This window comes from Suncus etruscus, chromosome 10, assembly GCF_024139225.1.
Source record: "Suncus etruscus isolate mSunEtr1 chromosome 10, mSunEtr1.pri.cur, whole genome shotgun sequence".
NCBI classification, from domain to species: Eukaryota; Metazoa; Chordata; class Mammalia; order Eulipotyphla; family Soricidae; genus Suncus; species Suncus etruscus.
The window spans coordinates 98,168,632-98,184,249 of NC_064857.1; the positions used below are offsets into that span (position 1 = coordinate 98,168,632).

The 15,618-nt window shown below is 44.4% G+C and overlaps 1 long non-coding RNA gene across 1 annotated transcript in view; it reads right to left on the reverse strand.

Annotated features, from left to right (window-relative positions):
- LOC126020055 (uncharacterized) overlaps positions 1-15,135 on the reverse strand; it is a 1,004,964-nt gene extending 989,829 nt beyond the window's left edge. The window contains exon 1 of the long non-coding RNA XR_007499580.1: positions 15,081-15,135. This is a non-coding gene — a long non-coding RNA (uncharacterized LOC126020055). The remainder of the gene's footprint in view (positions 1-15,080) is intronic.
- Positions 15,136-15,618: the final 483 nt, after the last annotated feature.

Below are 15,618 nucleotides of genomic sequence, written 5' to 3' on the forward strand. Positions count from 1 at the left end.
TTGGGGGCAGAGCCTCTCTCCGGGGGGGGGCGGGAAGCCTGAAGAGTGACGCCCAGGCTCACCAATCAGATTTTGCTCCAGGCGAAGGGGCGGGGCGCTACACTGAGCTGAAAGAGGCGGAGTGGGCAGGGCGGGGCCTCGCCGGGTCAGAAGCGGAGCCTCTCCCAGGTGGGGCGGGACAGCGGAAGAGTGACGCCCACGCTCACCAATCAGGCTTCGCTTCCCGGGAAAGGGGTGGGGCGCTGCGCTGAGCAGGAAAGAGGCGGGAGTGGGCGGGGCGAGCGTGAGGCGGAGCCTCGCCGGATTGTGGGCGGAGTCTCTCTCAGGAGGGGCGGGACGTCTGGAGAGTAATACCCACACCCACCAATCAGGCTCCGCTCCCGGAGAAGGGGCGGGGCGCTGCACTGACAGTGCTGGGAAGAGGCGGGAGTCCGGACGGTCGCGGCGGCGCCCTTGCTGGAAGTCGGGCCCGCGGGGCTCGGGCTTAGGTGCGCGGGGCGGAGGGAGGTGAGAAGGGAGCGAGGCAGGGAAAGGCGCGGCGAGAGGGCCCGAGGGGCCGAAGGAGAAGGTTCCTGGAGCCTCGTTCCCGGGGCTGGACTGCGAAGTGTCACAGGGGGCCCGGCCCAGAGGAAGCCCGCGGTCCCTGGTGCTGGGTGGCCCAGGACACCGTGGCCCTGACAGCCAGAGGGCTCCGTGGACCCCGGGGTCCCAGGAGAGGATCCACCACCCCCCCGGTGGTTCTTGGGGTCTTTGAGACTCGCTGTGCAAGGGGAAAGAGGGACAACCCCCAGAATCGCAATGAATCCCTCGAGGCCCTGGAGCGAACGCCTTCTTGGGTTTTCGGGAGCTGGTTTTGTTTTGGGGGTCACCCGCAGTGCCCGGAGCTCGCTCCTGGCTGCGCTCAGGGGACCCGGCAGGGCCACAGCCTGCGGACTTGGGATCTCAGGATCGCGTTTGGAGCCAAAGCCTGGACCTGGGAAAGACCCGCCACCCCCGGTGCCCGGACGCCCCTCAGTTGAGGCTAAGGAAGGGCCAAGGCCTCGGATTTCTACGGGGACCCAACCAGGTCACAGAGCGGGACAGAGTAATTGCCATCTGGGCTCGTCCTCTGGCACCCAGATGGGGCTCTGAGTATTCAATTCGGGTGCCAGCCACCCCACCCTGAAACCCCCAACTCACTTCTAGTCTCGGCTAAGTCTCTATTAAGGTTTCTGAGGCTCTAAATAACTTGGCCACTCTTTTCGCTCTTCATGACTAACTGACTCAGTTCTTTGCTGTCTGCTTGGCGTAGAACGGTCTGTTTAGAATCTGGCACGCCGGGGGTCTTAGATGGAAAATAAATGATCTGAAAGATTGGATTCGAGGTAAGGCGCCTGCCATGCACACAGCAGACACGAGTTCGAGGCCAAGTACCCAATCTGGGTCCCTAAATATTGCCAGGAGTAACCCTTGAGCATTAGCTGGGTGTGGCCACCAATACCTCTGCCTTAAAAATATTTCTAATCAAAAGAATAAAGGTTCTTAAATCACCCCATCCACCCTTCCTGCTCCGCCTAATGCTGGGCAGGGCTGGTCTAGTCTGGACAGTGTTTAGTGTTTTGAGTACTGGTTTTGCATTCAAGTCTCTCTCTCTCTCTCTCTCTCTCTCTCTCTCTCTCTCTCTCTCTCTCTCTCTCTCTCTCTCTCTCTCTCTCTCTCTCTCTCTCTCTCTCTCTCTCTCCCCTCATTTACTTTTCTTCTCTTTACTTCCCACACACCCATTTTCATCCTCATATTTTATTCCGCATTGATGAGCATTGGTTCTGAATTCAAGTCTCTCCTTTCACTCATTTTCTTCTCTTTACCTCCCTCCACACACAGTTTCATTCCTCTTGTTTATTCTACCTTGATGAACCATAAATCTGAAAATTATTTGCATGACGCTTTCTTGTTGAAACTAGCACCAGATTCTGACTTTTCCCACTAATTTCCTCCAAGGACCAATATGGTTGAGATTGGGTGTTTCTTTTTGTTGTTGTTTTGTACTCTCAAGATAACTAATTGAATAGGTTCAGAGAAATATTCATATTTATATTGTGCCTTGACTCCAAGAGAAAGAGGAATCCTACTGTGACTTCTCTTACTTTCATTTCCTCTTTTCCTAAGTAAGTTACAGGCTCACCAGCTCCTAAAAAGAAAAAAAATTAAAAATGAAACCCATGCACATTTTTTCTTGAAAACGTTTGTTAATGTCCTAAAATTAACTTTCTCCTCGGTTTTATTTTTTAAAGCAAGTCTCGCATGTCTTTGAGAACATGAATGATTCCCTAGTAAGAGTTTCTTTGATCCAGGGAACACACCATCTTTAGAGACACACCACCAATAGGAATTTGTCTGGAAGCCGAATAAGTTTAGTTCTGAGGCCCAAAATAGGTAAGCAGGTGTCTCTGGATTTGCGTATTTTGATAGTAAAGGAAACTGGTGATAAAAGGAGGCTGTGGTTGGGAACTGGAACCTGCTGAATCAGATTATCTGAGTTCTAATCTACTGTAACCACTTTCTGATTCTGAAAACACTATTTTATTTGGTTTTTTTTCTTAATTTTTTTTCTTAATTTTATTTTAATTATGACAACAAAGATGCAAAGAAAGAGGACAGGGTAAAGTTACAGTGGAAGCCAAATCACCCATAAGCAGAATTCTCGGTATGTTTTTTTTTTAGGCCACACCCGGTGATGTTCAGGGACCATTCCTGGCTCTGAGTTCAGGAGTCACTGCTGGGGCGTTGGGGGCCAGGGGAACCATATGGGATTAGGGAATTGAACCCAGGTTAGCCACATGCAAGTGAAGCACCCTACCCACAGTACAAACTCTTTAGCCCCCATAAGCAAGCTTTTTTATTTTATTTTATTTTATTTTATTTTTTGGTGTTTTTGGGTCACACCCAGCAGGCTCGGGGGACCATATGGGATGTCAGGATTCGAACCACCATCCTGCATGCAAGGTAAACACCCTACCTCCATGCTATCTCTCTGACCCCAAGCAAGCTTTTTTAAAAAGAATAGCACAGCAAGCTCTGCTCAGGACTTACTCCTATCTCTGCTTACAGATCACATTTTTTTTTTTTTTTTTGGTTTTTGGTTTTTGGGTCACACATGGCCATGCTCAGGAGTTACTCCTGGCTCTGTGCTCAGAAGTCGCTCCTGGCAGGCTCAGGGGACCAATTGGGATGCTGGGATTCAAACTAGGTCGGTCCTGTGTTGGCCTTGTACAAGGCAAACACCTTACCATTGTGCTATCTCTCGATCACTCTTATAGGAGCTTCAGGGACCATTTGGGCACCAGGATTCTTACCTAGATCAGTGGCATAAAAGGAAAGTGCATTGACCCCTATAACTATCTCTGTGGCCCAAATGATACTTTATTTAAAGAGGGAGAGCACAAATAAATGTGTTTAAGAATGACTGCAGGGACGGAAGAGATAGCATGGAGGTAAGGTGTTTGCCTTTCATGCAGAAGGACAGTGGTTCGAATCCCGGCATCCCATATGGTCCCCCATGCCTGCCAGGGGCGATTTCTGAGCGTAGAGCCAGGAGTAACCCCTGAGCGCTGCCGGGTGTGACCCAAAAACCAAAAAAAAAAAAAAAAAAAGAATGACTGCAGTCCTTTAGAAGGAGGAGAGAGTCCCATGAAATGAAAAAAAGAAATGATACACCCCAAGATGGGATGTGGGAGACTCTAGAATGTGTCAGAATGTATTCACTCATCTATCAAGTACAGATATTAGTACCCATTTAACTACAGGAAGCGTGTCATCTTTGGCCTGAAACAAGTGTCATCTTTAGTATGGCAGTTTTTAGTCCAACACTAGTGGTCTTTCCCATCAGCTCCTGCTCTGTTGTGAGTGCTGACCTGAATTCTGAGATTCAAGAACCTCTCTCCTTCCTACAACCAGAAAGTCCACACATTGATGCAAGTCCCCTAAAAGACAAATTCACCCTAGCTATGTGTGCTAACTCGGTCCAGAGCAAACTGCCATCACCCTAGGAGGTGATGATACAGGAAGTGTTTGAGGATGAGGACTTTTGAAACGGCAACCTCAGGCAAATTTTGCTTGTCTAATTCTCACCTGAAAAATGATAATGATAATGGGGCCTGAACACTTGTCTTACATATGGACCACCCCCATTTGATATTCTGTTCTTTTATCCCCTGTTGTATGTCCAGAAGTGATCCCTGAACATAAAAACAGGAGTAAGCTCTGGACACTGCCAGATGTGGCCCAAGCCCCCAAATGGGAAGAAAAATAATGGGATCTTGTAAGGATTGCAAAAGGATTTGGCAGGGGCAGGAGAGGATACACTAAGCATTTGTGGTGCCAGATTAACATAGGTACTTCCATATTCAAAAAGGATGCACTCCAACTCCTAAGCCATCTCTCTGGGCCTATGAAATTTTTTATGATATTTGCATATATTTGTGATGTGCTTATTTTAATGTATCTCAGTGGTAGACCATATGTCTTGTATGTGTTCTCGGTTTAATCCCTGCCACCACTATATAAAAGCAATATATTTGATGCGTAGGACATACTAAGCAAGCAAATAAGACAAAAAAAAAACCCTTTCTGGGGCCGGAGAGATAGCATGGAGGTAAGGCGTTTGCCTTTCATGCAGGAGGTCATCGGTTCGAATCCCGGCGCCCCATATGGTCCCCTGTGCCTGCCAGGAGCAATTTCTGAGCCTGGAGCCAGGAATAACCCCTGAGCACTGCCAGGTGTGACCCAAAAACCAAAAAAAAAAAAAAAAAAAAAAAAAACCCTTTCTTCCTGTGTGAAGGCCTGTGTGACTGGCTCAAGGATGATGGCTTATTTGCTGACATTTCCCTCCCTGCCTCAAGGCAGACACCACTGTGTATCAAGGCTGTTTCTCCCCTGGAGTCCTTGTGGGGCTTCAGAATTCTCAGCCTCATGCTTCAGCAAGTTACTACCCATAGGTCAGGGTCAGACTGTGAGACGGTGTTGAATCACCATGCTGGGCACCATGACCTTGAAGTCATTTTCTAGATTAAGAGTTTAAGTCAGGGCTGGAGCGATAGTACAGCTACTGCTGTGGCATTTGCCTTGCATGCAGCTGATTCAGGACAGACCTTGGTTCGATCCCTGGTGTTCCATATGGTCCCCCAAGCCAGGAGCAATTTCTGAGTGCTTAGTGAGGAGTAACCCCTGAGCATCACAGGGTGTGGCCCCAAAAGCCCCCCCCCCAAAAAAAGCTTAAGTCAGATACATGGAATGTGGTTCACATAAAATTCTATTAGTAATATTGTAAATCAACTTCTAAATTACACTTTTACTAAAAAGATCTTAAGTCATCAGAAGATTAGTGCTTCAATCTTCTAGGAGGGTGACTACAAGGCAAATGTTTATAAGCTTAACTCCCTTATCTAAGGAATTCTGGGGAGGAAGCCTCTGGACTATATTGTATAACTACAGCTTTTGGAGGTTGACTGTTGGTTTTTTGATAGTGCTCAAGACTTACTCCTGGCTCTGTGCTCAGGGATTATTCTTGGTAGGGCTCAAGAGACTATGGGATGCCAGGGATTGCCCTAGGTCTCTCTCTTCAGCCCCAACTATACAACCTTTGAGTAATATTCTCTTTATTATTTATTTATTGGTTTTTGGGTCATACCTGGCAGTGCTCAGGGATTACTCCTGGCTCTGTGCTTAGAAATTGCTCCTGGCAGGCTCAGGGGACACCGGGATTCAAACTACCATCCTTCTGCATGCAAGGCAAACGCCCTATGTTCATGCTATCTTTCAGGCCCCAATTCTCTTTATTTTTTTAATGCTCTAACATTTCACTGAATAATATATTTTAAGTGTGATATCTTAGTTGACAATAATATTAACATACATATTTTTATAGTTGCAGAGTGTTGACTACACCAATCCCTTCACCAGTGTTTGAGGATCCTACCACTTTTTCCCACGGTCCCTTCCTCCTCATCCCCAGTTCTATTGATTCCATCTCAGGACTTGTTTCCACTGGGGATCATCTAGTTCCTTTCTTTGTTGGTGTTTCCCTCCAGCCCATTTTGGTTTTTGAGCCAAATCCAATCGTGCTAGGGATTGTTCCTGGCTTTGCACTCAGGTATCACTTTTGACAGGCTTAAGGGATCATACGGGGTGACAGGAATTGAACCTAGATCAGCCACGAGCAAGTCAAGTGCTCTCCCTGCTGTGCTATCCCTCCAGTCCCTTTTTGTTTGTTTATGCTCCTCATATATTTGAAATGTTATAGCATTTATCTTTTCCTATCCAAATCACTTTGCTGAGCAAGGCATCCTCCAATTCCAACCTAGTTGCAACAAACTGATAAATTTTCACCTTTTCTCATCCCTATATATTACTCTGTTGTGTATCTATACTATAGTTTCTTTGTTCACTCATCTTTTGTAGGGTACGTGAGTTGTTCCCAGATTTTGGCTGTTGTTAATAATGCTACAATGAACATAGGTGTTCATCTGCTATTTTCAGATTAATGTTTTGTGTTCTTGGGATATATTCTCAAAACTTGTCATTTAGATGGAAAGGGGACTTTTCCAGGAAGGAAAATCCCATTATACTTCTCCAGGAATCAGCCAATGGGGTCCTTTTTTACTGATGCTTTTTATCCCCAGTACAATCATTTTGCATGTTTTTTTTTTTTTTTGACTTGCTTGTCTTTTGTTTGTTTTATACTGGGTAGTAGAAATCAAGCCCAGGGCCTTATGCATGCTAGACATATGCTTTACAGCTAAACCATATTCCTGGCCCCTGCTTTGAAATTTTATCTATAATGCTAAAAGCTGATCTGCCCAACTCCTCATAGAAGTTCAAGTCGTAGATGAGCCTGAGAGATAGCATGGTGGGTAGAGTACTGGACTTGCACTTGGCCAACATCTCATATGGATTGGTTCAATATACAGCATTCCATATGGTTCTCTGAGGGCCATTTGGAGCAATTTCTGAGCTCAGATCCAGGAGAAATGCCTGAGCACTGCTGGGCATGTCCCAAAAACAAACAAAACTTCAAGCCTATGCCAGATCTAACCCCCAAATCCATGTATTCTTGCATCATAAAACCAAAGTCTCCAGCATCTGAGAAATTGTTTAGTTGAGGATAGGAGTATCTCATATTTTTACACTGTTAGAGCTTTCTCTGGACTTTTTACTGCCTTTGTACCTCAGGCTGTGCAATAGCAATCTTTTCATTTCTCTTGAGACGAAAAGATCTGACCGTGTATTGGCCTTAAAGAACACAGTCATCTTAGAGCTATGAGCTGCTTCATTACTTGACTCCTTGGTTCAGTCTCTCTCCATTCTGACCCACAGGTGACAAGGCAGAGCTGGCAGATGCCAAGTTCCCACACGTGGCTGTCTTTTTCATCCTTATCCTAAATGCCAATAGGGAACAGGGATTGGCCGGCTCTCTTCATCAGCATTCTTTTCCCTACTTTAGCCTTCTGTTGGTGCTAGAGAAAAACACTTGTGAGGTGTAGTTATCTACACCAGCCTTCTAATAATTTACTTTCTTCTTCACTCTTATCTAAAAAAGTCAAAATATTTAGTTGAACAGGAACTGCTTATAAGCATGCTTTCAAAAGCATTAGTGAGTTCATGACTGAGAAAGGTGCAAGAATTCACTGATTCCTGCAATAAACACAGGCTACCTGCCTCCTCTAGATAGAGCCTACAGCTCCACAGTAGACTGCATGAATGAGACTGTGGGGAAAGAAAGAGAGAGAAAGGGTGGGGGGGCATAACTCTAGGGATCCCTGCCCTAAGCAAGTTTTTACACTTTGTTACAGTAAATTGGGCCAATTAGCTATGGACATCAATAACCATACAAGCTAAAAAAAAAAAAGTGGGAAATGTCCTAAAAGAGGTCCCAAAAATGTGTTCAGGAGGAAGAAATCATTTTGGACATTAGAGGCAGACTTCCTGTATATATCTTTTAGCTTTATATTTTTTAGCTTTTTTTTTTTTTTTTTTTACGCCACAGCTTTGTCAGGCTTCCTGGCTTTGACACAACTCCCCTAAGTGGGGGCACTGAATCATAGTTTAGAATTTATAGATTTAGATAAAATAAATCATACTTTATACAAGCCCCAAGTTATCTCTTTTTTTTCTTTGATATTCTAGAGGAAGATATTTCACCTTTGTTGCTAATAAGACTAGCTTTCTCCTACACTTTTTTTTTTTTTTTTTTTTGGTTTTTGGGCCATACCAGGCGATGCTCAGGGGTTACTCCTGGCTGTCTGCTCAGAAATAGCTCCTGGCAGGCACAGGGGAATATATGGGACACCGGGATTCGAACCAACCACCTTTGGTCCCGGATCGGCTGCTTGCAAGGCAAACGCCACTGTGCTATCTCTCCGGGCCCTCTCCTACACTTTGACAAAAACAAAATGTCTGTTGTGCTTGGTTATTTGGGCTCCTTAGCACATAAAACTGCAGGAGTAGAGACTGTTCATTGTTGTTGTTTTGTTTTGTCACATCCAGAAGTGCTTAGGCCTGGCTCTGTACTCAGAAATTGCACCTAACAGGCACGGGGACCATATGAGAGGCTGGGGATTGATCCCGGGTCAGACAAATACAAGGTGAACCAGCCATGCTCTTGCTCTTGTCCCTAGAGGCTGTTTTTTAACAGGAGCATAACAGGAGTAGAAGAACCCAGTCTGCACATTAAACTATATTTAATCAATATGTGCTTCAGAAGTTCCTTCTGAATGACCTCAGAGGCCAGCCTTGAAATTTCTCTCCTCTTGTAGTGCTATCTCCATAGCACTAAGGCATTGTTTGCTATAAATATTAAATGTACTAGTAACAGTCCACAAGAGTTAATTTATGTGTTGGGCACTGCCAAACTCAATCATCAAAATTACAGCCCAAGAGGCTGCCTGTGAAACCAGAGCTTGGCAGAACTGCTAGAACCAGAGCTGTAGAAAGAACTCAGTAGGCTGAGCACACACTGTGGGAGGCCTGGGTTTGATCCCCACTATCACTTATGATCTTTCAAGCACTATCAGGAATAACACTAAGTATTATTTTCAGGTGAGACTGGAAATATACCAAACAAGTGCATTCATGTAAGGCATACTGGAAGAAATGAACAGGGGATAGGCCAGATATAGCAGGTAGGGCATTTACCATGGACAAGGCCAACCTGAGTTTGATCTCCAGTATCCTGAATGGTCACCAAGTTCATCAGGAATAATTTCAGAGACCAGAGCCAGAAGTAACCCCTGATCAACACCAAGTGTATTCCCAAAACCAAATCCAAAAAGAAGAAAAATGAACAGAGGCTAGAGATATAGTAGAGCGAGGAGGGCACTTGCCTTGCAGGTGGTCAACTCAGTTTAATTCTAGCACCCTATCTGATGCCCTGAGCAACAGTGCAATCTATGTCACCAGCATTTCTTTTAATGATTTTACACTTTCATAGTATTAAGCATAAAGGAGTGTATTGATTATCTACTGTGTAGTGTACCTTACAGAAACATTATCTCATTTATTCTTGCAATACCATAAAGTATTTGTTTTTCTCATCTGGCTCTTTTACTAAAGAGACTGGAAGTGGCAGGAGTTGAAATAATTCATTACAACCACCAGCACTTTGTGCATGGAAAGCAGCAACAGATGCCTGACTAGTAACAAAGACTGCGAGTTATTCTCCACTCTGCAACTAGAGTGACTTCAAGCGGCCAGGGATGTGGTTTAAGTGGTAAAGCACCTGCCTTGCTTATGTGAGGCTGTGAGTTTGATTCCCGGTACCACCCCCACCCCCCAAAATTCTACACTTCAAGACTTTGAGATCTCTGTTCTGAGAGAACTATCTCACCTACCTCCCCCTCAAAAGCAAATGCAAGTAATAAATAAACCAATAGCAGAATGATTTTAAAAACTTCATGGGGGAGCAGTTGTTGGAGTGGGTTTACTCTGGTGAAGGTTGTGATATTGGAACATTGTACATATGAAATCCTATCAAAAGCATTATTGTAAATCACTACCTAAAATATTTTTTAATTTGATAAAAAAAAAAAAGCAACCCTAATCTAACCATAAAGTCACTTCATAGCATCCATCCTGCTCAGAATAAGGACTAAAGTGCTTACTTGGTTTTCAAGATCTAGCTTTATCTCGGGCCACATGGCCAGGCCTTCTCACCCTTGCTCCCTCCTGACATGTCACTGTCCTCTGGAATGTGTAGGCCCTTTCATTCAACACTTCCTGCCAGCTCAGCCAGCATTCTTCATGCAAGTCCACTTTTGACCTCTAGGTCAACTTGCCCTTTTACCTCTAGGTCAACTTACTCTACCCCATGTTGTTGTGAGAGACAGAGACAGACAGAAAGACTATCCCATTTAAGTTATTTTGTTCTGTTTGGTTTTTTGGTCCATACCTTTATTAGGGGGCACATTCAGAGAATCACTCCTGGTCGTGCTTCAGAACCATATGCGATGCAGAAATGATCGATCCCAGATTGGCTGTGTGCAAAGCAAGCACCCTACCCACTGTACTCTCTCTGGCCCCATCAGGGCTTACTTCTGAGACAAGACAAGTAAGTCCCTTAGCCCCAGTTAAGTTCTATCTCTTCAGCCCCAGTTCACTGATTGTAGGTCTGGGACTGTGGAATGGAGAACAAGAGAGGAGAACTGGATTATGAGAGAATGAATTTCAATGTTTGCATGACATCATTGTTTCCTGCAAATGACTATGCAAAATTAGGTTGGCAGGAAAGAAAATTAACTGATTTTTTTTTTTTTTTGGTTTTTGAGTCACACCCAGCAGTGCTCAGGAGTTACTCCTGGTTCTATGATCAGAAATCGCTCCTAGCAGGCTTGGGGACCATATGGGATTCCGAGATTCGAACCACCATCCTTCTGCATGCAAGGCAAATGCCCCACCTCCATGCTATCTCTCTGGCCCCAACTGATTTTTATTGTACCCTTTTACCTTTTAATATTTCTTCTAATTCCTTAGAATGCTCATATCAAGTCTACCAAACAGTAAAAATCAAATTTCAGAGACTGGCTCAGCCTGGTTTCTTTCACCCAAGCTTGCTTCCTGCTTCACAGAAATGAAAACTAGGACTCCTGAATTATATACATGTGTTCACCTTGTCTTCAGATGGCTTTTACCGTGGGGGTAATCTCTCCATTTTCACCATCATTGGAGTCCTAGTTTTCATTTCTGTGAAAGAGGAAGCAAGCTTGGGTAAAAGAAACCAGGCTGAGCCACATGTCTTTATTACTATTATTATTATTGTTGTTGTTGTTGTTGTTGTTGTTGTTATTTTGTTGTCAGGCCACACCCAGTTGAGCTTGAGGCTTACTCCTGATTCTGTATGCAAAGGTCACTCCTGGTGGGACTCTGGGGACCATATGCAGTGCCAAAGATCCAATCCAGACAAGTTGTGTAAAGGCAAGCACCTTCCCCTCTGTACTAATTCTCTGTACCCAGAGCTACAGGGCAAATAGATAATCCTCATTAGAAGTTATTGAAGCTGGAGCAATAGTACAGCAAATAGGGTTTTGTCATGCACATGGGCTGGAGAGATAGTCCAGCTTTGCATCCTGGAGGCCCAGGTTCAATCCCCATCACTGCCTAGTCCCCCAAGTATAGCTAGAGCAATCCCTGATCCCTGAGCACAGAGCCAGAAATACTTCTAAGAGCTGTCCGATGTGTCTCAAAACACAAAAATGCTATTTCAGGGAGATAGTAGGAGCCCCATCCGGCAGTGCTCAGGGCTTACTACTGGCTCTACACTCAGGTATCACTCTGAGTTGTTCCAAGGGAACCATCTATGACTCTGGGGATTAAATCTAGGTTGACTACGTACAAGGCAAGTGCCCTGTCTATGTTACTATCTCTCCAGCCCCACAAAAAAAACCCAAAAGGCTATCCTGTAAATGCATTTGGTAAAGTGATCAAATAATAGTATTTCTTCTTTGCTTGTTTCTGTCTTTAAATCATACCCACCAGTGTTTAGGACTCCTGAAAGTACATATAAAGTGGGAAAATTAGAAGGACCTCTGAGTGACCCAGTCTAGGAGCTGAGCAAAGATGAATGGGTCATAAATTATAGGTGGATGACAAAAGCAAAGCAAGAGAGCACATGTGAGCAGGTTGCTTGAACACAAACAGGGTCACAAAAACAATTTGTAAATGTCTGTATGGAGCTGAAAGCAAATTTTGAATTAATCACCAATTGTACTCATCACTGCATCTATTAGCAATCATGTTAGCCACTACTGTATATGTTTAATAACAAATGTTTCCCTTAGAAATATGGAGCTTGTAACTGTCCTGTAAAAGCTTTCTGTGTACCATGTTCCAGTTCCCTGGCTTGTCCCTTTTTAGCAATAGCAGGGTTGACTATTCATGCATAAATAAATTGGAAGGCTTCCTCTTCCTTCTTCATATGCCAATCTATTTCCTGATCAGGTTTCTCGTACACTCAGGAGACAGAGTGGTGCCAGTTATGAAACCTGTGTCTCCCACACACCCAGCATGGCTCAGCTCTCTTATTTTTCTCTCTCTCTAGCCCCATATAATTTTTTTGTCTATTAGGATCTTTGGTTTCAAGTACAAGAAACCCAGGAGGCTAGAAAATACAGTGGGTAGGGAGCTTCCCTTTCTTGTTGCCAACTGGGTTTCATCTCTGATACCACATAAGGTCTTCCAAGCCCAGACAGGAGTGGCCTCTGAGTAAAGAGCCAGAGCCAGAAGTAAGACCAAGGTGTGGCCCTAAAAAACAAAAGAATAAGAAATTCAGTGGAGGAGGTCAAAGAAATAGTATAGCAGGTGGGGTGTTTGCCTTGCAGGGTTTGTTCTAGAGCATTCCATATGGTTCTCTGAGCACTGCCAGGAGTAATCACTGAGCACAGAGTCAGGAGTAATTCCTGAGCATTTCCAAGTGTTCCACACATCCTCAAAAAAGAAGTCCAAATGGACAAAAGCACAGACAAAAAGAGACATTATACCATAAAGAAAGTCTGGAGGTATTTATTTCTGCTCTGCCAAGTCCACCTTGAGAACTGCCTTATAAGGTTCCATGTTACATACAAGATGCAATCATCAGTATTGTGTCCAAGGAAAAGAATCATTTTCCTTGAGTTGTATTCTAGAAAAGAAAACAGTCATCTGGGGATTGAGGAATAGTACAATAGGTAGGGTACTTGCCTTGCATATGGCTGACCAGGGTTTGATCCTTGGCACTCCCAGTGATTCCTGAGTGCAGAGCCAGGAATAATTCCTGGGTATAATTGGATGTGGTTCAAAGAAAGGAAGGAAGGAAGGAAGGAAGGAGGGAGGGAGGAGGGAGGGAGGAAGGAGGTAGGGAGGGGGAGGGAAGGAAGGAGGGAGGGAGGGGGAGGGGAAGAAGGAGGGAGGGAGGGGGAGGGAAGGAAGGAGGGAGGGAGGGAGGGAGGGAAGGAAGGAAGAAGGAAGGAGGGAAGCAGGGAGAGAAAGAAGGAAGGAAGAAAGGAAGGGAGGAAGGAAGGACGGAGAGAGGGAGGGAGGGAGGAAGGAAGGAGGGAGGGAGGGAGGAAGGAAGAAGGAAGGGAGGGAGGAAGGAAGGAAGAGGAAAGATGAAAAGAAGGATGAAAGGACAGATGAAAGGAAGAATGGAAGAAAGGATGGAAGAAAGAAAGGAAGGAAAAGGAAAATAATCATCATCCTTGAGACATGTTCCAGCAGAAATCTAGGTTTCCTTAGAAGATGCAGCTGAGTGGTGTTTGTATTTCATTGGCCAGAACTGGGAAGGTCTCAGAATAGAAAAGCAGTAAAAATCAAATGCAGATTTGTGCTGTTGGAGGCATAGGGAAAGGGGGGTGAAACTGCCTGGTAGATCCAGGATTCTTCTTAGGAGTATGGTGGGTACGCACATTGTCAATGTTCTAAATGCCTCTAAACAGAGCTAATGTGATATGAACTTCCACGACATAACTTAATTTTTGAAGAGTCATGGGAAGGAAAGAGAAGAGTCAGCATTCCAAAATGATTCCTCAAGAATCAGAGAGGTTACAGTAAATGAGGGACCAGGGCCCGGACACTTCATTAATCTAATCACAGAGTCAGGATTAAGTCCTGAGCACAGCCATGTGCTCAGTTCTTCTAGGAGAGAAAGTCATATTCTCAATAAAAGCCATGCTGTCAGAGAGAGCCATTTTCAATGATAGCTGAAGTCAGTGTGTGCATGTGTGCATGCGTTCGTGCGTGCGTGCGTGCGTGTGTGTCTGTGTGTGTGTGTGTGTGTGAAGATAAATATACTCCAAGTCGTTCTCTAAGAAAGTGTGTAGACTTTGTTTCATGTTTAAATTTGTTGCTGGGTGTCAAAAAGGCAGAAATATGAGATAACCTTCATTCATTCCTTCAACAAAGAGCTCACATCATAGATAATTCTTCACACATACACATTTCCTGTTGTGCTGGGTTTGAAGGGGAGGTTGAGTTCTCTATCTCCCTGGTCCCTGGTGTGCATCAATGCCTCTCTACAATGTGTTACCTTTTCATTATTTTTTTAAGTGAAGCAAGGCAGTTTTTTTTTTATTATTTTTTTATTTTTAATTATGAGAACAAGGATGCAAAGAAAGAGGACAAGGTAAAGTTACAGTGGAAGGACAATCCCCCATAACATAAGTCTCAGAAGTCTCCTTGCTGATATCTTAACTTTGAAATTTCAGCCAAAGAACATTAAGATAAATAAGACAGAATCCATGTAATTACTTTGTCCCTCAAGTCCCCAGATTGTAACACATTATAATATTTCTTAACAGCACACAAGGCAATCTAAAGCCATAAAACTTATGTAACTCCTTAAATATTACAGGCATAATATTTTTTTACATTCCATATACAGGCATATTAGCTTAAGTTAACCTCAAATTTTAAGTGGGTTCTTTTTAAGGATTAGAGTCAAAGGAGCACAGTAAAAATGGTGTTAGAGTGGCAATTGTTGTTTGCATAGGCCCACCAAAATATGAGGAACATGGAAAGAAATAACCTTGGCCTAAATACAAAGAGACCAGACCCCTGAAGTTTCCTGGCACAAGACCAACCTAGACTCCAGGCAAGCTAGATCGTCCAATCTAAGACATTGTCTGTAGTGCCAACACACTTTTATTTTTCACACAGTCTCTGTTGTTGGTATCATGTTTCTGTATTAAAGATCCTGGAATCTGCATATCCTACATTGAAGTCAGGATGTGGAGCATCCTCTTGTTTCATCTCACAATCAAAGGGCAATGCAGGGAGCCCTGTCCTGTAAGCAGGTCGTTATTGTTGTTAAGTCTTCTCAGTGTTAAGGGAAGTCCCTTTTGAGCAGGTCGATGTCTGAGCAGTGTAGGGTCTTGGATTTTTTTTGGGGGGGGGGTCACACCTGGCGGTGCTCAGGGGTTACTCCTGGCTGTCTGCTCAGAAATTGCTCCTGGCAGGCACGGGGGACCATATGGGACACCGGGATTCGAACCAACCACCTTTGGTCCTGGATCGGCTGCTTGCAAGGTAAACGCCGCTGTGCTATCTCTCCAGGCCCAGCAAGGCAGTTTTTATTGAAACTTATTTAGACAGATGTCCGGGGAGAGAAAGGGAGAATAC